Raw genomic sequence first — 22853 nt, 5'->3', positions numbered from 1 at the left:
GTTTATAGGAAGATCTTATGCTTTCTCACCCGTCTAGTGTGAAGTCACTTGAACCTTTTCAGCCAAAGTAGATGATAGCCTGACATCTCCCTCTAGCGGTGGTCATTGATAAGTCTGAACTTGAAAGCAGGATCAGTGTGGATCATTGTTTAGTGGTAGAAGGTCGTCTGAGAAAGATCATAAACCCTAACGATGTGGAACGCAGTAAAATCGGTTGTAATAGGGTTGTAGATCACTGCCGTCAATGTTTCAATAACATGAACAAACTGACAGCAAGGTTGCATGCACAGTGGTCCCACTTGTATGGGAAGGTGCGACAAAAATATTTATAATCGTCGGATCAATCTGATTTTTTCAGTATATGCTAAAAATAAGTAAAAATTACTTTAGCCAAAAAATCATCAATATGGGTCCAGTTTTTCCTATAGCCCCCATGTCATTACGATACCTCCCAATTTCAGGTATTTTAAAGATTTTATCAACATTTTCGGCCCGAATTGGTTTTCATTTGCCATTTGGACTTCTCATTGCTCAAAAACCTTCTGCGCCAAAAATTGTGGTCTTAGGTCCAGGTTTCGGTGGCCATCTGCTCCCTTATAGGAAAATGTTTTGCTGTTCTACAGCAAAGGGTTTACTTTTCTAGAAAGCATATGATCTTATAATGGAAGAGATTCTACTTTCTGCAGGAAGACCTTCTGCTTTTACATAGGATGATCTTCTGCAGTAGAATCTTTTCAAGAAAGACATATTCTCCTGATTTTTTGCAGAATGGCCTTATGCTCTTCTCTAGGAATACCTTCTGTCCACAGACCAGGAGTTGGAAATTGGTCAACTATTGTCTAGATGGTGAAGGAACTGAGATGAACTTCGCAAAGGATAGCGAGAGCGCAAACTACATAAAGGACTGTAATATAGAGGTGTACTATGGGTTGGGGTGGCTTCGGTTCCGCATCCCACAGAAGAGAACGTAGGTGTGGTGCGTGGTGCAAATAAACCTCCACTATTGTTGTGCAACTTTTACTCTCCCCCACAAGAACCGAAGTAAGGTACGAAAGCTAGAAGTAGACTCTTGAAGAGACTTGATGCTAGCCTCGGAAAATATTATGAAATATCTGACACACAAACCATTTGATGCGTAAATTGATGAATGAGACGTCGATCAGGTGCAGCTTGTTAATGGGCTGGAAATGCTCAGCACTTTCACTGGGGAAGCAGTAACACCCATGTCGGAGGTAAGTCATAGTCGATCTTATTTTAATTGACAATTTGCGAATATATGAAGATATATACGTCTATTATAGACTGGAAGGTATCGAAGGACTGTTAACTTTGGGTAAATGGCAACCGCCTCATATGAACCCTAGAAGGATCAATTAGGAAAAAATCAAATTTTTAGCTTAGTGAAATTCCAGAACTTCGAGTAAACTTGAGTAAGCATGAGAAGTCTTGTCCATTAACTTATCCTGGCAATAGATAGGAGTTTCGAACTAGCTACCCAGCAAACCAATCGTACCGACATCGTAACGAAATCGGAACAAAATTCGGACGATACGTCCGATATCTGATCCGAAATCGTAACGATGTCTTAACGAAAGTTGTATGAAGTGGTTGACATAATTTCGGAACGAAATGTCGGAGCGACATCGAATCGATTTCGGTCCGATCTCGTAACGAATTCTGAAGAAAATCCTTGGGAAATTCGGAAAGGAAATTTCTTTCCGACATTCGTTCCGAAATCGGAACGAAATCGGTACAAAATCTGAACTATTTCCTTTCCGAAAAATCGTTTAGAAATCGGTACGAAATCTGAACGACTTTGCTTCCGAAATTGTTGAGACGTGTCGGACATCAGACATTTGGTTTGCTGGTACTCTCAGGAAAGTTAGCAGGTGGGCACCCTCTTCAGATTTCGTTACGAAATCGGACCGAAATCGATCCGATGTCGCTCCGACATTTCGTTCCGAAATTATGTCAACCACTTCATACAACTTTCGTTAAGATACCGTTGCGATTTCGGATCAGATATCGGACGTATCGTCCGAATTTTGTTCCGATTTCGTTACGATGTCGGTACGATAGGTTTGCAGGGCATATAGCAAGTAGGAATTATTTATCCTTCCATGTCAGCCCTGACGATTTTCTTCATCCCTCGGTTTCCCTTCCCGTTATCCCTTTTCTCCTCTCTTTCCGAATGAACAGAATGGACCGCTGGTCACCGAATGACGTAGCTGCCTACAACAACAGCAGCCATCTTAATCCACCCAAAACATTGTAATCGATGAAGCACAGCTGCCTAGATAAACAGGAGTAGGTTTCTATAAACTAGAACCAGGAAGTGGCATTTAGGCAAGGTTGAGGACAGTGTCGAAAATATTTACCGAGCCTGTGGTACAGATCTTCAAAACACTCTGCACATTTTTAAAATACATCGAAACTTACTCTAGTAGCTCCAGAATCATTGTGATCACACCCAGGAATATTCAAAACCTTGAACCCGAACCAGATCCCGATTAATTCGTGTACTTTCATAGAATCAATTGTTCCAACTGTGGTCATATTCCACTGTAAGAAAATGCAAAGAGAACAGAAAAAGCAAACAAAACTAAGAGCAGAGACACCACAAAGAGAAATTCAACAGCAAAATAGTGAATGCGCCTAAATGTATGCACCCGAAGCAAAAATGACAAGCAACGAGATATATGACCACTAGGAACGCAAGACAATAAAACAGCAAAGCAATACTAGCGGCGGTATAGTACGATTTTCATTATTTATTTTATAATTGTGCTGATTCTCTCAGATATACTCAATTTTCCCCCTTGTCTGTGTGTCTGTGTTATTTACGAACACCAAACGACGGCAAAACTAGAGCGGCTTTTCTAGGAGAGAGAGAGAATGCAAACACTTGCACACAAACACCGATTACAAAGTTTGTTTGTTTATATATGCAGTGCAGTTCTCGTTTACAAAAATTCAAGAATGAAAAATAGTACAACAAACTCTGATGTTGATATAGATTCCACAAAAAAGCAGCAGCAACAACAACAAATACTTGCACATACACACACAAAACTTATACTAGAGAAGATATGGATGGTGATGATGCTGCTGGAAGCGTCTAGGATAAGGGAAACATGAAGCTAACAAAGGATATGAAGGGAGAGGGGGTATGGTACCCAATAATTGTGTGGGTGGTTGGGGGATGTATGATGTTGGTTGGTTGGTCGGCCAAAGCCGTATGCAGAAAAATAGATGCAGATTTATATTATCGTTGTTGTTGCTGCTGTTGTTGTTTCTTCCTTCTATAATTATAGCCATCGAATTGGTGTTGATGCACACAATAGACACATACACAACACATACCCCAACATTATCGCCCTTTTTTTGTTACAAACGTATTAAAATGGAGACGAGAGAGAAATACCAACAATAATAGGAAAGATCCGACGGCAGCAAAATGCAGCTCCATTTTCGAAAATCAGTGAAAAATAACAATGAATAATGTTATTTGGGAATACAGGAGCAGATACATATGTTTGCAATATGTAATTATGCCCAAAGTAGTACACTGTGCGCCTTAACTAACTTTAAATGAAAGGTGCTTACACCTGGAAAGTTTTTGTGGATTCTGAAACTACAATATTCATACACGAGAAAATTAAAGAAAAAAAAAAACAAAAAAAAACGCCTGAAGGATTTTTAAATAAATCGCGAACAAAGTTCACATCTTTAGGGTTTTCTGAGAATTTTCACTGCTACAACATTTGTTTTAGTCCCATTACGATAGGACTTGCGGTTTCCAAGAAAAATCATGAAAACTTAGAAAACCCCCAAAGATGTGAACTGTTCTCATCTATGAACATTGTAGTTTCATAATCCGCAAACACTTGGAAAGTCCTGGACATTAGTATTCATATGTGGAGCTTTGGAAAGTTAGGAATCTCATGTTGGACACACCAGAAGAACAGGTGGGAACCTCTCTCATATAAAAACAAGTAAGAATTATCATTCAGATGTGCCGACCTAAACGAGAAGCAAACACGTTACTTCTAAATATAGGGGGTTTTTGATTTTTTGTCCCAATTTCTCGGGAAACATGAATTGATCCCGAAAAAAATGGTGGTACTGTCTTAAGTAGGGCCGCATACAAAACATGTTTCCAAAAATTTAAAAACTCGTCTGGGATGAGTCATTAAACTGCACTCTTTCCAAACTTTGTGTGGGAGGTAAAGGAAGGAGTGGTCCGATGTAGTCAATATTCGAACATAATTCGAGGTTGTAAGAAATAATACGATGTACAACGTTTGGACCAAATCGGAAGCTCCCTTCGAGGGTTATCTTACGTACCTACCAATTTAGTTGGTGCCGACAGGCTTTTTTGGAGATTTTGGGTCATTATCTCAGGAAGAAAGGAATTGCCCCAAAAAATTGCTATGAATGAAAAAATACAAATGAAAGTTGACAACTCTGTTGCTATCGGTAGTACTTAGCGACTTCTTTATTTTGGTTCGAACTTACCGACAAACTTCAGGCCTCGACACACAAGAAGCATGGTATTCATGCTGAAGTAATATCTGATAAAAGACTGAAGACCAAGTTCGACCTAATTCAAAGATTTCAGAATCACATTTGAATTAGACCAGATACCATGTTAAGTACCTTATAATCTTGCTTCTGGACAAAAGTCTTTTAAAAATATAAATTTTTTAAAAAAAAAATGGTGAACTGCCAAAGTCAACATTAGATTTTTTACCAAAAAAATGGCAAATCTGTCAACAAACGTTTTAAAGAAAAAATCTCATTTTTGGAGACTAGAGTTCGATGTATTCAATAAGCCCACAGAAAATATGAAGACTGAACACCAAATTTCAGACATTTCGGGGGGATATTGAGGGCACAACCTTCAAAATACCGAAAATCGGTAGGTACGCTTCCATGGGGGCTATATGAAGGCGAGGACCTACACTGACAGATCTCAGGTGGAGAGTTATATACCCCCAACGAAGACCAAATACCAATTTTCAGCCATTTCGGTGCGATAATAAGGCTAAAACCTTCAAAATACCGAAAATCGGCAGGTACAGTGGTGGCCAATACATTTGCAACAAAATTGAACGTTTTAGAAAATTTTATTTAAAAGATTTTTTGAAAGTGAAGTTAGGTATTTTTTTTTGCAATTATTTATAGTTTGATGCTTCAAAAATAAGAAAATAGAAAGTTTTGACTCGATATATAACGACAATTATGAAAAAATATATGCAACTGAACCACATCTCATGCAAAAATCTTCAATATTTTGAAAAAAAAAAAAAATAATTTTTTATATTATTCAAATCATTTGCGTTTTGTTTTGAGATGTTTAAAAGTGAGTAAAATATTAAAACTGATATCAGTCATATGTACTTCCTTAGTGGGGTGGCGGGTCATAGGGGAGAAGCATTAACATGGGTTCAAGAGTCAGAAACTTCGGAAACAATGGACATTTCTTCACATTTGTGTTCTCGATTTAATAAAATTCAGAATCCAGAGTGCAGCTATATCGTTTATTAGTAAAAGTCAGAAGTCTGGATCTCGAAAAACATATAAGCGCTGGGATTGGACCCTTATCAGGGTGATTAATACTGATCTATTGACGTCATAACGGACGGTATCATTGGAAATTCGGGAGTCTATAAACATGAAAAGTTTTAGAAAACTCATCAGATTATAATTTTCCACACACATTTGATATATAGACAATTCCGCGAAGAGTACAGACTTCCCAATAAAAGAAAAAAATGGGAGTTGATGCGGGTCCCACAGAGGAGAAGCCTATTAAGTTTGGTGATGGTCGAATAATATTCAGGAGTCGGAGTAAGCAAAAAGCTTATGTGGAGAAAAGTCAAAGTTTTTTTCTTATGCGAATATCTCCGCTTCTGGTAGGAGTATTCCAAAAGGAAAGCCCGTCAATGGAAGAAAAAAAGATCTCCTATATATTGATGTAAAGTATGTTGGCATAAGTGGGCAAACAACCGAAATATCGCAAAAGTCAGTAATATATTCAATTTTTCCATTTTTCATAATCACGCTACACGTTGGAATTTTTATCGGACAGTCACGAAATTTTGGGGGTTGGCGGGGGCCCCACAGAGGAAGAAGCTTATTGATTTTGGTGATAGTCGGAATGGGGAAAAACTCATGTGGAGACAAATTCAAAGTTTTATTCTTTGTAAATATATCCCATTCTAGTAGGGGTATTACAACGGCAAAGCCTGTCAATGGAAGAAGAATATATTACCTTTAAGGCCTGGGTACCTAAGCCGCCACGCCTGATTGCCTTGCTTCCCTGCTTCATTTCTGACATAATAAAAATAAAAGAATAAAGAAGCCCGAGAAAATTTCGAACTGGATTGCCCTTTTCTTTTTTATTCTTTTATCAGAAGCAAGCAAGGCAAGCAGGCTTATGTAGATAGGCCTTTACATTGGTGTAAAGTAGATTGGGCACAAGGTGGTCAAACAAGGGAGATACCACAATAGTTGGTAATGCTTCCAATTTTTCCATTTTTTGCAATCACGCTACAGGTCGCAATATTCATCCGATGGTCACGAAATGTTGGTTGTTAATGAGGGTCCCAGGGAGAAAGCGGCATATTATGTTTGGTGGAAGTCGGATTATATTCCCTAAAAGAAATGTTTACCAGTGAAAAGCTTATGTACAGGGGTAGTGGTGTAGGGTATCACATGGTCGGTCCCGCCCCAAGCCTTTGCTCACTTTTTTAAAGAAATTTTTCTAAAACGTGCAATTTTGTTGCAAATGTATTGGCCACCACTGTATACCGACAAATTTAAAGGGGAAAGTTTTATACCCCCAACGAAGAATAAATACCAAATTTCAGCAATTTCGGTGTGATAATGAGGCTAAAATCTTCAAAATACCGAAAATTGGGAGGCACCGTTATATGAGGGCTATATCAAAACGTGGACTTACACCCACAATTCTCTGTTGGAATGTTTCATGTTTCATCTAAACCGGTCTAAAACTACAGTTATTTGCATTTATCGTGCCTTTATTTTAGAAACGATTAGGAATTTGACCTTGCTGTCTTTGGCAATACTGTCCCTGCTAACAATTTTTTCCCAGGGCTCTGATTTTTGATTTTTTTTTTGAGATTTTCTGAATATTTTTTTTTAGAAATTTTCCGATTTCTCTAATATTTTCCTAGAAATTGGGCCGATTTTCTATAAGTTTTTTTTTTAAGTTTTATGAAGAATCTTAAGAATCGTCATTCCGAATTCGTTCCGATTTCTAATCGATTTTCTAAGGAAATTTTTTGTACGGTTGTTGTCGAAAAACAAAATGACTGGTTATAAAATTCGCATATAAAATATAACAAAAGGCAAAATCATTAGAAAGTTTGAAATTAGAAACTTCCATAAATAGCGCATTAAAAGAAAATTGTTCTGTACAGCACGAATGTGTGTTGTGTCAATATCAATGGCGTCCGTCCGGCGCCCAAGATTTTTTTCAGATTTTTTCAGAAAATCTGAAATATTCTTCGAATTTTTCCAGGAATTCTTTCCGAATTCGGAACGATTTTATTAAGAAAATTTAAATTTTTCACCGAATTTTCCAGAATTTTCTTCCGAATTCGTCGCGAAACTCTAATATTTTTTTAAGAATTTTCTTAGAAAATTCTTTCCGAATTCGGTGACCATGTCCATACAACTTTTGTACCGAACTCGGTACGAATTCGGCATCAGAATCGGAATTTTTTCAGGAGTTCTGTCTGAATTCGAAACCAATTCGGAAAAAAATTTTATCTGGATTAGCTCTAAAATAGTAGAACCTATCTTTTGAACAAGCCACATAAGAAAAACTCCATCTAGGACATCAAAATCGACAAAATCTAGAAAATTTTACATAATTGTTGAAACTTTGGTCAGTATCAGCTAAACTAGTGGGAGTTTAACCAAGTAACCTTTTGCAAATATCTTCCAAATAAAGTTCTTCGCAATTCTTCAGAACATTTTGAAACTCTAAAATGCTTTCTACCTGTTGTTTCAACGGTATTTTGCATCATATCTTTTACAACACGTTGAAATACGTGTTGTAAAAGATATGATGCAAAATACCGCTGAAACAACAGGTAGAAAGCATTTTAGAGTTTCAAAATGTTCTGTTCACACAGTTCACACCAACAGTTTATTCTCGCATTTTGGATTTCACCGCATTATTGACATATTTATTAAATCTTCGTTGACAAATATACTGAAAACAACGTGATAGAGGCATTTTACAACAATGGCATGTTCTGAAGAGTTGTGTATTACCAGTTTTTAAAATGCTAACGCCATATTAGCAAAAGCACCGAATATTTGCAACTTTGCCTGCTAAAATTTCTTCGAAATATGTTTAGCAACAATGAACAACGACAACATGTAGCAACACATTTCACAAAAATATTGCTAGCGATGCTGATGCTATTTGATATTGTCGCTATAATAAAATAGCAACGGACACGCGTACTCATATTTTGCAGCACCCATGATCAACACATATCAGAAAAGAGAATAAGCAACAAAGTTTCAACTGCTTAGGGGTAGTTTACACTATATGTAAATGTCATATGACATGAAATAAAAACATTCCATATCTTGCCACGCAGGCAATGTGAAGACGTAATTCTATTACATTTTTGCTGGTGTGGACGCATAGAGTAAATGGCGTAAGGAAAATCTCCAATATTGCACATATTAGCGAAAATATAACGATGGGAAATTTCATGTCATATGAGATTTACATATAGTGTAAACTACCCCTTAGCCAGGTTTTCAGCAAACAATTGTTTTTGAGATCAGGGTTACCAGTGTAATGCATTAAAAATCACGATATAATTAATTCCACTTTTTCGTTTAAAGGACATGTGAATTTTTGGTAAAGCCGTTCAATATATAATTTTTATTTTTAAACAATAATAATTAGTATTATTTAAGTTCTACCATATGATGGAGGCATTTTGACATTAAATGACACTTTTTTTATTACTGCGTTGGCAATTCTAATCAAAAAACTACCCTCCGTTGCTAATTCGTTGTGACGAATGGTCAGCCAACTGCTAAATATGTAGCGTGGTTGTCGATTATGCCTAACGAAAAAAAGATTAGACGTAAAAAACAAAAAAAGCAAAAATGTACAAAAATAAATATGAATATGAATTATGGAAATGTTCAATATTTTATAATATTTGAGACAATAAATGTATTTTTTCGAGTTCATTATTTCTCCAAATATTTTAATCTTGCCCTTATCTACAAATTTGCTTCAGAGATCAGATGAAGATTCAAATAGGTTTCAGAGATATAGCCTATGTTTAGATGGGGCCATAAAATCCTAGCTGGATCTGACACAACAAAACCCAACTAGGATTTTTGTCGTTAGGGTCTGTACTTTCAAAAAATCCAAAGCTCAAATTGTTTGTACAAGATTGTCATAAAAATGTTGCACAGTGTATTACAAGAACACCGCTTTGGAGTGTTTTTGAATCTTTCAGAACACTATTGAGGGAAGTTTGAAGAATAAAATTATAGTGTAATATATACACCACAAAGACTAACTACAGTAAAAACCTGCACCTAACTTAGAGATGGTATTTACCGGGTATTTACCCGAGTATTTACCCAAATGTTAGGTAAAAACTCTATAACTGTCGAACCACTTGACGTAGGCTGATAACTTTCTTATATCAATAGTATTAAAGGTATTGAAAATGGAGTCCCTGGGTCCATGTTTTGATATAGCCCCCATATAGCCGTACCTCCCGATTTAAGGTATTTTTCACCTATTAGCCACATGTTACAACCAAATTGGCTGTAATTTGGCACAGTGAGTCCTCAATGAGTATAAAATATCCTTGCAAACATTTGTCAACGTAGGTCCACGTTTTCTTATAGCCCCCATATAAGGGTACCCCGATTTCGAGTATTTACCCAAAAGTGGGTAAAAACTCTTTAACTGTCGAACCACTTGACGTAGGCTAACAAAATTTGTCTCAAAACAAAATTTGTCTCAAAACAGCCAATTTGGTTGTAAAATGTGGCTAATAGATGAAAAATACCTTAAATCGGGAGGTACGGTTATATGGGGGCTATACCAAAACATGGGCCCATGGACTCCATTTTTAATACATGTAATACTATTGATATAAAAAAGTTTTGAGACAAATTTTGTTAGCCTACGTCAAGTGGTTCGACAGTTAAAGAGTTTTTACCCAATATTTGGGTAAATACTCGAAATCGGGGTACCCTTATACGGGGGCTGTAAGAAAACGTGGACCTACGTTGACCCAATACCAGATGTTCTCTTGATATAAGTAAGATTTGAGCCAAATTTCGTCATGCTACGGCAAGTGGTTCGGCATTTAAAGAGTTTTTACCCAACATTGGGTGTTGTTGGATATGTTGAATTTTTGTAAGGGAATGAGACGTAAAAGTTCACTTTGGAACTTGATCTAAGTTTTTCAGTCCCTTCGGTGATGAGGACGAATTCTATCCCCACTAGCCTTTTTACTTGATCACCGCATAATTGTTAAGGCTTTCGTTTCATTATGTCAGGAATATCGGCTTGTCCACGACAAGGACCGCCTTTGGTATACATTTCAAAACAGTCCTCGCACATCCTTTATAAAGCTGTAATATCCGAATTATCCCTTATTAAAATGAAATTATCAAATTAATTCACGATGGGCAGATGGCCAACCAGCTACTTTAGATCCGCACCGTAGGATTTTTTCACAGTTTCGGTCCGGAGTTAGGATCAATGTTATGGGTCACTTTTTATACTTTCAGCCTTTAGGCTGTGGATTTATAGTTAGCCAGAGGTCAAAGCATCTGGTTTTCACGCCGGTGGATGAAAGATTAACTACAAATTCGAATAAAAAACAAATATGGCCGGTGTCCAGCCCATGAAGGGAAAAATTATTTCAAGCGATTTTAATGGCCACAATAAAAAAAATTGGAAAACAGAAATTTTATACATCCAACTCATAAGGGAACGTGGCTGTCACTCACCTAGCTTGCTGGAGATAAGATCACTCCGAGCAGTAAACATCGACAATATCCACAATAAAACATCCGAAAAACGTGAACATTTACAGCATTAGATTAGATTAAGGCATCCCATCAAAACACAAGAAACCAAATTGATCAATTTGTAATTTAGCGATCTGAGGAGCAAACTTCAACACGGATCACTATCTTGTTGCAGCAAAGGTATTCACCATCAACACCAATGAGTTAGTAAAGATGTCATAAAACAAGTAAAAAAAAGTATCAGTCGGCTTTGCCGACAGAGATATATTACTCAAAAATACTTTTTTCTCGAAAAAACGGGGAGTTTCAAAATTCTGGGCGTATGAACTTCCCGACAAAAATATGGACTAGGATGAAAGCTCAAAGCTTCGAGAGTTGCCATAAGCTCCAGCCACTACATATGGTTCCATAGGGATTTTTTACACTTTTCGGGCTGTTTTCTCAAGAAGTATGGACTTGGCCGAGATAAAGATTTTACTGCCGTAATGGAGACAGAGAATGCAAGTTGCTTCAACAAAAATCAAAGTGATTTGAGAGCAGGTATTAAAATGAATTTATAATACAGTCCATATTCGGACATAATCTATATCTGGTAGATATATTAGGATGTGTAAAGTATGGAACAAATCGGTCACTCCCTTCAGAGTTATCGTGCGCACAATTTTTCCGAACATTTTTGTACTTTTGTGGGGGAGGTACCTGAAGGAGTGGACCTAAATGGCTTATCTTTGAACTTAAACCATATTTTCACAAAATATTACGAAGGCCAAATTGTGGACCGAATAGGCAGATCTTTTCGAGAGTTATCTTGAGCTTCAACAACTACACATGGCTTCACAGGGGTTTTTTGTACCTTTCAGTCTATTTTCTCAGGAAGTATGGACCTGTCCCTGTTGAAACTTGTACCGTCGTATGGGGCGAAGTGAATACAAGTTGCTAAAACTGAACTTCTCCGAAATATTGTGTGGGAGGTACCCGAAGGAGTGAACCGATTGGGTCCATATTGGAACCTCATCTAAATCTAGTAGAAATTTCACGATGTACAAAGTATGGGCGCACAAATTTTCCGAACATTTTCAAACTTTTGTTGGGGAGGTACAGGAAGGAGTGGACCGATATAACCCATCTTCGAACTTAAACTAAGTTTGGATAAAATATTACGAAAGCCAAATTTTGGACCGAATCGGTTGATCCGCTCGAGAGTTATCGTGCGCTCCAGCCAGCCAGCCAGACAGACGGACGGACATTGCTCAATCGACTCCAAATTGTCTAAAACACATTTCATCCAAACATACTTGGGGTCTAAAACCATTATTTCGATGAGGCACATTTTGCCCATATGAAAGTGTATATACCCTCGTTAGCATAAATGCTGAGGGTATAACGAGGATCTTTTGGAGATCACGCACTTGCATAAAGAATGGTAGAAATCTGAATAAGATGTAATACCAAATCACTTCCATGCATAATTCAATACCGTCAGTGGCATCGAGCATTTTACTCTTGCTGCTAGCAACGAGAATAATGCGGGCTACATTGTAATCAGTGTCAACATATGACACATTTAAAACAATTCTTAAGAGAAAAGGTGGGGAGGAGAAATTGATGTGTTAAAAATTAAAATGTACAGGAGCAGAACGAAGTTCGATATTATATTAAAGAGTAAAGCATCAAACTGATAGATTTAGCACAGAGTGGTTTTAAAAAATCGATGTCTGATTTTTTTATGCGGCACCCCCCTAAAGTGTTTAGTTTTGTTAGATTTTAAGATTGCAAAAGCTTGAGCACAATCGGAATATGTCAACACGTACCACTGCACAGTGGTCCCACTTGTATGGGAAGGTGCGACAAGAATATTTATAATGGTCGGATCAGTATATGCTAAAAGTAAGTAAAAAATACTTTAACCAAAAAATCATCAATATGGGTCCAGTTTTTCCTATAGCCCCCATGTAGCGGTTCCACCCGATTTCAAGTATTTTGAAGCTTTTATCTACATTTTCGGCCGTAATTGACTGTACTTTAGTATTTGGGGTCTAAAACCTTCTGCGCCAAAAATGGCGGTGTTAGGTCCAGGTTTCGGTATAGCTCTCATATTACGATACCTCCCGATTTCAGGTATTTTGAAGATTTTATAAAAATGTTCGGTCCGAATTGGCTGTAATTTGCCATTTGGAGTTCTTAATGATCAAAAACATTCTGCGCCAAAAATTGGGGTCTTAGGTCCAGGTTTCGGTTCCTCCCTATTTCAGTTATTTTGAGGTTTTTATCTACATTTTCGGTTCGAATTGGTTGTAATTTGCTATTTGGAGTTCTTAGTGGTCAAAAAACATCTCCGACTGGTATCGTGGACAGGAAAGGAAAGAAATTATTCAATTTGAAGTCAGAATATTTTATGGTAAGGGATATAATAAAGTTCGGTGCCACCGAACAGCACTAGCTTCAATTACACTGTGCTGTAGCACAAAATTTGCCGGGGTTCTGATGCATAAATTCGGTATTGTGGGAGTCCATGGAAGACGAAAATAACTTTGGTTTCTTTGGGTCCCTTCGTTTTTTTATTTTATAACGGTAAATGTTGTGAAAACGGGGTTTCTTGGATTTCCAACTTAAAACGGACATAACTTCTTTTCTCCACAACGGACTTTTACAGCTTACTTTTTATTTAAAAGGTGAAAATAATGTCTTTCGAACAAGCCATAATTTTTAAAAATCGGACAAATGGTTAAGTTATAGTGATTTAAGCTGGGTACACATTGTCAGTTTTGAATGTCGATATTTCGCAATTATCGATAACTGTTAAACCGTCCAGCAACCACAAAACATTTTGTGGTTGCATGACGAATGACAAAAATGAACGGCCACACTAGCAAGCAACAACAAAGCTGTCATTCAAAACTGACAATGTGTACCCAGCTTTAAGTGTGACAAAAACGCATTAAAAAACAGGAAAATTATTTTCCTCGTGCTCTAGGCTGCGTAGAAGACACCAAACTGTGTAATAATTTACTTTTATCAAGAAGGAAATTTAGTTCGCTTTACAAAATGGGGAAAACAAATGAAATCGATTTTTAAAAATTATGGCTTGTTCGACTTGTTTTTCGCCTTTTAAGTAAAAAATAATCTGTAAATGTCCGTTGTGGAAAAAATAAGCTATGTCCGTTTTATGTTGAAAATCCAAGATACCAAGTTTTTCACTACATTTACCGTTATAAAATCAATAAACGAAGTGACCCAAAGAAACCAAAGATATTTTCGTCTTCCATGGACTCCTAGAAAATATATATATATATATATGTATCAGAACCCCTGCAAAAATGTTGTCAACTTTCGTAGCACAGTGTTATCATATGTTGCATTTATATTTAAAATATTAAAAAATTGTATATGCAAATTTTATAACCAATCATTTTGTTTTTCGACAACAAACTAAAATGTTGCTTGTTAGATATACACAAAAGGTGGTTGTTGTGCGAAGGGAAATTTGTTTCAAACATATCGATCCGAATTCGTACCGAAAGAAATACGGAAGAAAAACATTAGCATATTTGAAGGGAAATTTACTTCCTACATTCTCTCCGAAATAGGAACGAATTCTCCTTCGAAAAATCGTATAGGAATCGGAAAGAAATCTGAACGAGTTTACTTCCGAAATTGTCCTGATGTGTCGGACATCCGACAATTGTTTTGCTGTGAACATACAATGTTGAGGGAAATGAGACATTTGATGAACTGGCAAGACGAGTTTCCCAGTCTATGACCTTCGGGTGAAGGACTGTATCAAGCCTCCATTTTGCTGCTTCCTCAACAAACTCATTAAGCATTACGCATAGAAACCTGTAAGAATTTAACAAGACGTTCCTGGTAAGTTGTCGAAGTCAACATGGTCGGCAATTTCAGGACGTAAAATCAGAATCGCTGCAGACGTCATTACTGAATATTGCAGCATCAGATCTAAGACAAGCAAATGGGAGGACAACAACAGTGATTATTGCAGGCTATGTGAGGATGTGGAAGAGACTGAAACAATCGAGCACCTTCTCTGTCTCTTGTCAAGTCAAATGACACAGTTTGTTAGGTGTGGATAAGATGGTAAATCGTTCTCTTATTTTGCATCCATTGACGCCCCTGCAGCCCTGTTAAGCTGCTGCCGGACCCTTAACTGTATATGGGGCAGGTCATCCTAGACTATAAAAGTTCAACTATTTCTACCTCTTTCCTGTCTTTCTCTCTTCCTTTCTCCTCCTACATCCATTCCTTATCTAATTTTAGGATGAACACAATAGACCGTTGGTCTCCGAGCGAAGTGGCTGTCAATAATTAACGGCAGCTGTGCATCCTATAGCCTAACCTAAGTCTCCTACTTTCGGCAAGCCTTGACTCCGAGAAGTGGCATTTTTGCGGAGGAGTTACCTGTGGGAACAAACCGAAATAGTCCATGGTTGAACTGGAACAAATTCTGAAAGTCAATCCTTTCGATAGTTATGGTAGACAGGGGAATCGTATGCAAATATATGGTTAGGATGGTCGTAGAGAAAATCCGATTATCTGATCTGAAGAAACTTGTTTTGTCACAAAATAATGTTTGCATATTTTGACATATTTGCATAAAATGAGCATATGCAAAACCATATAAAAGGATTTGTGGCCTAAGTATCCCACCGAAATGTCTGAAATTTGGTATTAAGTCTTCGTTGGGGGTATACAACTTTCCACCAGAAATTCGTGGGTACAGGTCCACGTCTTCATATAGCCCCCATAGTACGGTATCTCCCGATTTTCGATATTCTAAAGGTTGTGGCCTTAATATGCCACCGAAATTAACAAAATTTGGTATTTAGTCTTCCTTGAGGATATAAAACTTTCGACCTGAAAATTGTCGGTATAGATCTCCGTCTTCATATAGCTCCCATAGAACTGTACCTCCTGATTTCCTGTATTTTGAAGGTTATGCACTCAGTATCCCACCGAAATTGCTGAAATTTGGTATTAAGTCTTCGTTGGGGGTATAGAACTTTCCACTTGAAATTTGTCGGTATAGGTCCACGTCTTCATATAGCCCCCACAGAACGGTACCCCCCTATTTTCGGTATTTTGAAGGTTGTGGCCACAATATTACTCCGAAATGGCTGCAATTTGGTATTAAGTCTTCCTTGAGGGTATAAAACAATCCGTCTGAAATTTGTCGGTATACATAGGTCCACGGATTTTCGGTATTATGATGGTTGTGGGCTCAATATCCCTCCGAAATGGCTGAAATTCGGTATTAAGCCTTCATTGAGGGTGAGTCGTTATATCGACATAGAATTTTACTATGATCAAGAATATATATATGAATGTTTCGATGTGTTACAAACGGAATGACAAATTTAATTATACCCTCCATATTATGGTGGAGGGTATAACATGGTGATAGAAATCATATGTGGATTGTATTTTTATTAGTCCAACAAATTACACAATTGGCTGAAAATCTTATTCCTGATTGGTGAAAATCCGGATCCAAAGCATTGGTGCAAAATGCCATGGCAATGAATTGGTGCAAAATGTCATGACAAAGAACTGGTGCAAGATGCTATGACAAATAACTGGTGCAAAATGCCATGACAATGAATTGGTGAAAGCGTGTGTCACTTCTTTGTAAATGTCATTTGTAATTCACCTGAATTTTCAACGATGACAAGTCACTTGCACCGATGATTCAACTCCAGATTTGTCATGGAACATTTTGCTAGGTATGTACAAAGTTTCGGTCAAATCGGATACTCAATCCGGATGTTATCGTGTTCATCAGTTGTTGTTGTTTGTAATCTTCAGTTCAAGGTATGTGGCTGCTTCAATGGGTTGTAAGCACAAAGCTACCGGAGTTAGTTGAGTAGGTTTAGCAGAGCTATTGAAAGGGCCGTATGCTGAGCAGATGTTTTCTACGGTGTCATCAATCCTTGTCCAATTGAGCCAAAACTACTCTGGTTTGTTGTGGCGGCTAACACTGCTCAGCTGCGATAGATGGGGGATGTTCTCCGAGAACCGCATTCACACGATGGCTATTTAAACCTGCTTCATATACATGTTGATCTAGGGGTTCTCTCATGTAACGTTGGATCTCTCTTTCTACATCATGTAGATCCATCATGACATGCCTGGGCGGGGGTCCTATTCACCTTATGGTGATTAGGATTCCTCTCACGGTAGCGCCCGAGCAAGTACTGCAATGAGAGCATGCCGCTGAGATATTTTACTGGAAGACGCGCCCTGTCTGCATTCTAACAGTTGTTTGAGTTGTTTCCGGTAGGGTTTTTTGAAGGAAGGAAGGAAGGACAACAAATTTCAAAACGATCGTAGACATGTCTTTCAACTGCACTTTTGCGAAAAATGTTGAAATTTTGTATTGAGTTTATCCAAAGAAGTGCACCGATATAGACCATATTTGAACCCAATCTATGTCTGGAAGAAATATAAAGATGGCAAGGTTTTTACCAAATCGGTTATCGTGCGTACAATTTTAGCGAAAAATGTTAAGTTTTTGTGGAGATGTACCCGAAGGTGAGAGCCTTCAAACTTGACCTAAGTTTTAACAGAATATTACGAGTGGCAAAGTTTGGACCAAGTCCAACATACAGACAGAAGGATTGACAGGACCTCAAATTGACTGAAACAGATTTAGTTTTGAGGTCCAAAACATATTACTTCATATACTTGTTGATCAAGGGTTCTCTCGTATAACGTTGGACCTCTCTTTCTAGATCATGTAGATCCATCATGGCATGCCTGGGCGGGGGTCCTATTCACCATATGGTGATAACGATTCCTCTTACGGTAGCGCCTGAGCAAGTACTGCAATGAGAGCATGCCGCTGTGATGTTTTACTGGAAGAGGCAACCTCTTGCAGTTATCAGGGCTGCATTCTAACAGTTATTTTAGTTGTTGCCGGCAAGGTTTTTTGAAGGAAGGAAGAAAAAAATGTGTAGAGACTGCGAGGACAACGTGCTGCAATAAATTTCAAAACGATCGGAGACATGTCTTTAAACTGCATTTTTGCAAAAAAATTTGAAATTTTGTATTGAGGTTATCCGAAGAAGTGCACCGATATAGACCATATTTGAACCTAATCTATGTCTGGAAGAAATATTAAGATGTGCAAGGTTTTTACCAAATCGGTTATTATGCGTACAGTTTTAGCGAAAATTTTTAAGTTTTTTTGGGAAGGTACCCGAGGGAGTAAGTCTTCAAACTTGACCTATGTTTTAACAAAATATTACGACTGGCAAAGTTTGGACCAAGTCGAACATACAGGCAGACAGAAGGATGAACAGGACTCCAAATTGTCTAAAACAGATTTAGTTTTGAGGTCCAAAACATATTACAAATATTACGATGCATCACATTTTGGATCGTATCTTAGTGTACTATATACCCTCGTTATTAAAACATAAATGTAAGTGTTAATTAAAATTATACCTCATTTCCATCTTATCTCTCTGTTAGATACTCGTCTTTTCAGTCCATGTGTAATATGGCTACTCTCTAGATGTTATCTTAAATGTGATGAATGTGCATCGAAACCCCACCCCACCCCATCAGCATACAAAAGAAGGATATACTACTCTACTCCACTATATGTATACAATCAAATTGAATTCAAAAGCAAAATTCAACTAAAAACAGGAAAACAAAATTTTACAGAGGATGGCTGATGGCTTGGTTTGGATGGTTGGTTGGCTGGTTGATGCGGTTCGGTTCGGTATGGTTTTTTCGTTTTTGGCAAAAGAAATATTGTGTATGTTTTGTTTCTGGCTGTGGAAAAATGGGTGTGGGCCAAACAAATACACTATATCTGAGATATAGATAGTTGGGAAAATGAAAATTGCATTAAAAATTTAAATTATATTTTACATTTTGTAAAACATATTTTTTAATTTTACATCCTAAAAGTATGCACCATTATTAAAAATAAATAAATAACTAAAAAATAAAAATTAAAATTTAATAATTTAATAAAATTTAATAAATTTTTTTAATGTTTCCATACTTTTAAAAACTTTTTTTTTTTTTAATTTCAAAATTCCTTTTTTATTTTCAAAACACTTTTCAAAATCTCCACCTTTTTATTTGAATGTTGGGACACACAAACACACGCACACACTATCACTTTAAGATTTAATTAACAAAATTTTCTTTTATTTCACATTAAATTTCCTATTTTTTTGTTGTTGGTTGGCCTTTTGTGGCTTTTGAAAAAATTCAACTCAGATTTTTCTTTAAATTTCAACTCTATTTTATTTTATTTGAGAATTTTCTATATTTGCATATTTTTCTTCGTGTTGTTGTTGCTGTTGTTGCATTGATAAGATTGATATCTGAAATATCTAAATAGATTCTGCTTTTGTTTTAAATATTTTTTGGATGATAAAATACGACGACGTAGAGAATTGAAAAAACACAACTTGCTGCCGGAGAGTGCAAGAACTAAATGATTGCGTTTTTAGCAAAAGCTGCAATATTTTCCACTCACAAAATACTACCACACACACACACAAACGTGCATACATGAAGAACCAGGAGGAGAAGAAACGCACTCCTAGATAAGCAAAACTTTGCTGCACACAAACACACATAGACTGACTGACTGGCATGCAATAGGGAACACAACAGCAGTTTTCAGGATATTAAGGCAAACACATAAAATGAAAATATATTCCAGCCAGCCTGCTAGTCATTTATCGAGCAGGCAAGCAGCCACCAGCCAGCCATCACATTCAACCAGCCTTAATTTTTGGCCTTTTAGAGATTTTATATGGAAAAGAGGACATCACAAAGTATTTTATTCCGTTTGCTAAGAGAGAATAAAAACGAGAAAGAGAGCGCTCGAGTTTATAAGCCATAAGGATGTAACTTGTCACTGCGGCTTTAATGTTGTATTTTATTTTGGGGGAAATGCAATTTTTCCAATTAAAATGTTCAACTCTAGACAAATTGCCAATGGATAGAGATGTGTGTGCGTGTGTGTGGCTGTGTTTAAGAAGTACCACTTTTTTTCCTCTGTACATGTCACTTTCAGTCTACTAGTCGTCCTCTTATATTATTTTCATTGCTGATTCCATTTTGAATATGATTCCCTGTTATCATTTTAAATATTTAATGATGAAGATATAAAGAGATATGCTTGTTTATCCTTTGAAGGATATTTTCAAAGTAGTAGATAACAACTATTTCCAGTAGATACATAAGTATGTAATATAGATGGTGTAAGGTGATATATTTAGACATGCCTGTAACTTTCAAAAAGATCAACATAGTAAAATTTCGGACAACAAGTTCCAAGAAGGTCTATCTATATCGAGCAACAGCTTCGGGTGCCACCGACCCAAAATTTCAAAATTTTCACAAAAGTGAAATTAAAGGACACGAGTCGTAATCGTTTTGAAATTTTGTGCAGCAGGTTGTCCTCTCGACCCCTATGACAATTTAGGGGTAATAATAGTAAAATTTCGTGCAACGGACATCAAGTTCCAAGTCTATATCGGACTAATCCTTCAGATATCTCCCTCACAAAAGTTCAAAATTTTCGTTCAGGTTCAGTTTAAGGGCTATTCGATGATCGTTTTGAAAATGTTTACCAAAGGTACACCCTATTGTCCTGTTTATAGCGATATATAATGGTTCTCGTGGACAAGTCCATGATTTACATTCTGACCAATTAAAATAGCTGGTGGGCAAGATAACCATCGAAAGAAGTGACTGACATTTGTCCAACCTTTGTATTAGTATTTCTCTCAAACTTAAATCCAATTCGAATTGGGACAATATCGGACAACTCCTTCCGGCACTTTGCAGTTTAAGGGCTGACTTTGGTCAAACCTTTCGAAAATCGGACAACTCCTTCCGGTACACCTTCCCCACAAAATTTCAAAATTTTTCTGTTTTGTTTATTATCGCTTAGTTACAATTAACAGCTTTTGTTTTAAAATTTTATTGATCGTCTGCCTCGTCGGTAAAGGTCGTAAGTCCATTTTCATAAAATTTTCAGAAGGAAGAAAAAACATTCCAGTGCTTCCTGTATTAAATATTTTATTGTAGTAAAAGCAATATTTATTCCGTTTCCAAATTCCATCGCGTTTTGGGAGATAATTGGATGTCTTTGGACTTACGACCTTTTCCTTGTACAGTTTTGTATTTTTGCAGGGACTTACGACATTTCCTATAATTTACGGATTTTTTAAAATAAACTAGTAAAAAAGTGTCAGTCGGCTTTGCCGACAGAGGTATACCCTCAGCCAATGGGAATTGAAACTTTCATCTACGGACAGATAGAATGTATTTAGCGTCTCTTCAGAATTTTGTGGCCCTTTTTCAACATTTGAACTTGTCGACATAAATGTGGATTAGGAATTAACACAAATGTCGAACTTTTGTGGGGGAGGTACCTTAGGGAGGTCCGATATGGGCCATTTTGGAAGTTAAACTAAATTTTGACAAAATATTAGGAGATCCAAAGTTCGGACCAAATTGGTTGCACCATTCAAGTGATATCGTCCTAACATTTTAATGACATTTTTTAAATAATTGGGAGAAGTACCGGAAGTTGGGGACCGGTATTGCCCCATGAAAATAAGTTTGGATAAAATATGACGAAGACCAAATGTTGCACCAAATCGGTAGAACAGTTCGAGAGCCACATATGGTGACATAGGGCTTTTTACACCTTCTCCCAATAAATATGGACCTGCTCCTGAAAAAACTTTTACCGTCGTAATGGAGGTAGGGAATGCAAATAGCTTCAACAAAAATCAAAGTGATTCGAGAGCAGGTCTTAAAGTGAACTTATCCGAAATTTTGTGTGGGAGGTACCCAAAGGAGTTCACAAATATAGTCCATATTCGAATCTGATCTATATCTGATAGATATATTAGGATGTGCAGAGAATGGATTACATCAGTCACTCCCCTCAAGAGTTATCGTGCGCATATTGTTCCGAAGATTTTTGAATTTTTGTGAGGGAGGTACCTGAAGGAGTGGAACGACATGGTTTATCTTCGAACTTAAACTATGTTTTGACAAAATATGACTAAGGCCAAATTTTGGACCGAATTGACAGATCCGTTCGAGATTTATCTTGCGCTGCAACCACTACACGCGGTGTCATAGGGTTTTTTTTGCATCTTTCAGGCTATTTTCTCAGGAAGTATGGACTTGCCCCTTATGAAACTTGTACCGTCGTATGGGTGACAGCGAATACAAGTTGCTACAACAAAAATCAAAGCGATTCGAGAGCAGGTCCTAAACTGAACTTTTCCGAAATTTTGTGTGGGAGGTACGCGAAGGAGTGGACCGATTGAGTCCATATTTAAACTTCATCTCAGTCTGGTAGAACTTTCACGATGTACAAAGTGTGGGCCAAATCGGTAACTCCCTTCAAGAGTTATAGTGTGCACAAATTTTCCGAACATTTTCGAACTTTTGTGGGGGAGGTACCGGAAGGAGTGGACCGATATAACCTATCTTCGAACTTAAACTAAGTTTGGGCAAAAAATTACGAAAGCCAAATTCTGGACCGAATCGGTTGCTCCGCTCGAGAGTTATCGTGCGCATCAGCCAGACAGACGGACAGACAGACAGACGGACGGACATGGCTAAATCAACTCCAAATTGTCTGAAACACATTTCGTCTAAACATACTTGGGGTCTAAAACCATTATTTCGATGAGGCACATTTTGCCCGTATGAAAGTGTATATACCCTCGTTAGCATAAATGCTGAAGGTATAAATATTTATACTTTACTCAACA

The 22853-nt window shown here is 37.2% G+C and overlaps 1 protein-coding gene across 1 annotated transcript in view; it reads right to left on the bottom strand.

The window, feature by feature from the left end:
- Nucleotides 1–19542, bottom strand: part of LOC141393997 (ELAV-like protein 2) — a 76497-nt gene extending 56955 nt beyond the window's left edge. The window contains exon 1 of the mRNA XM_073967706.1: nucleotides 19169–19542. The gene's annotated coding sequence lies outside the window, so the exon portion shown is untranslated. The remainder of the gene's footprint in view (nucleotides 1–19168) is intronic.
- Nucleotides 19543–22853: the final 3311 nt, after the last annotated feature.

The sequence above is a fragment of the Musca autumnalis genome, unplaced genomic scaffold (genome assembly GCF_047663935.1).
Source record: "Musca autumnalis isolate F117 unplaced genomic scaffold, ASM4766393v1 scaffold_2, whole genome shotgun sequence".
NCBI lineage: Eukaryota > Metazoa > Arthropoda > Insecta > Diptera > Muscidae > Musca > Musca autumnalis.
This window is presented reverse-complemented; position numbering and strand designations above follow the sequence as displayed.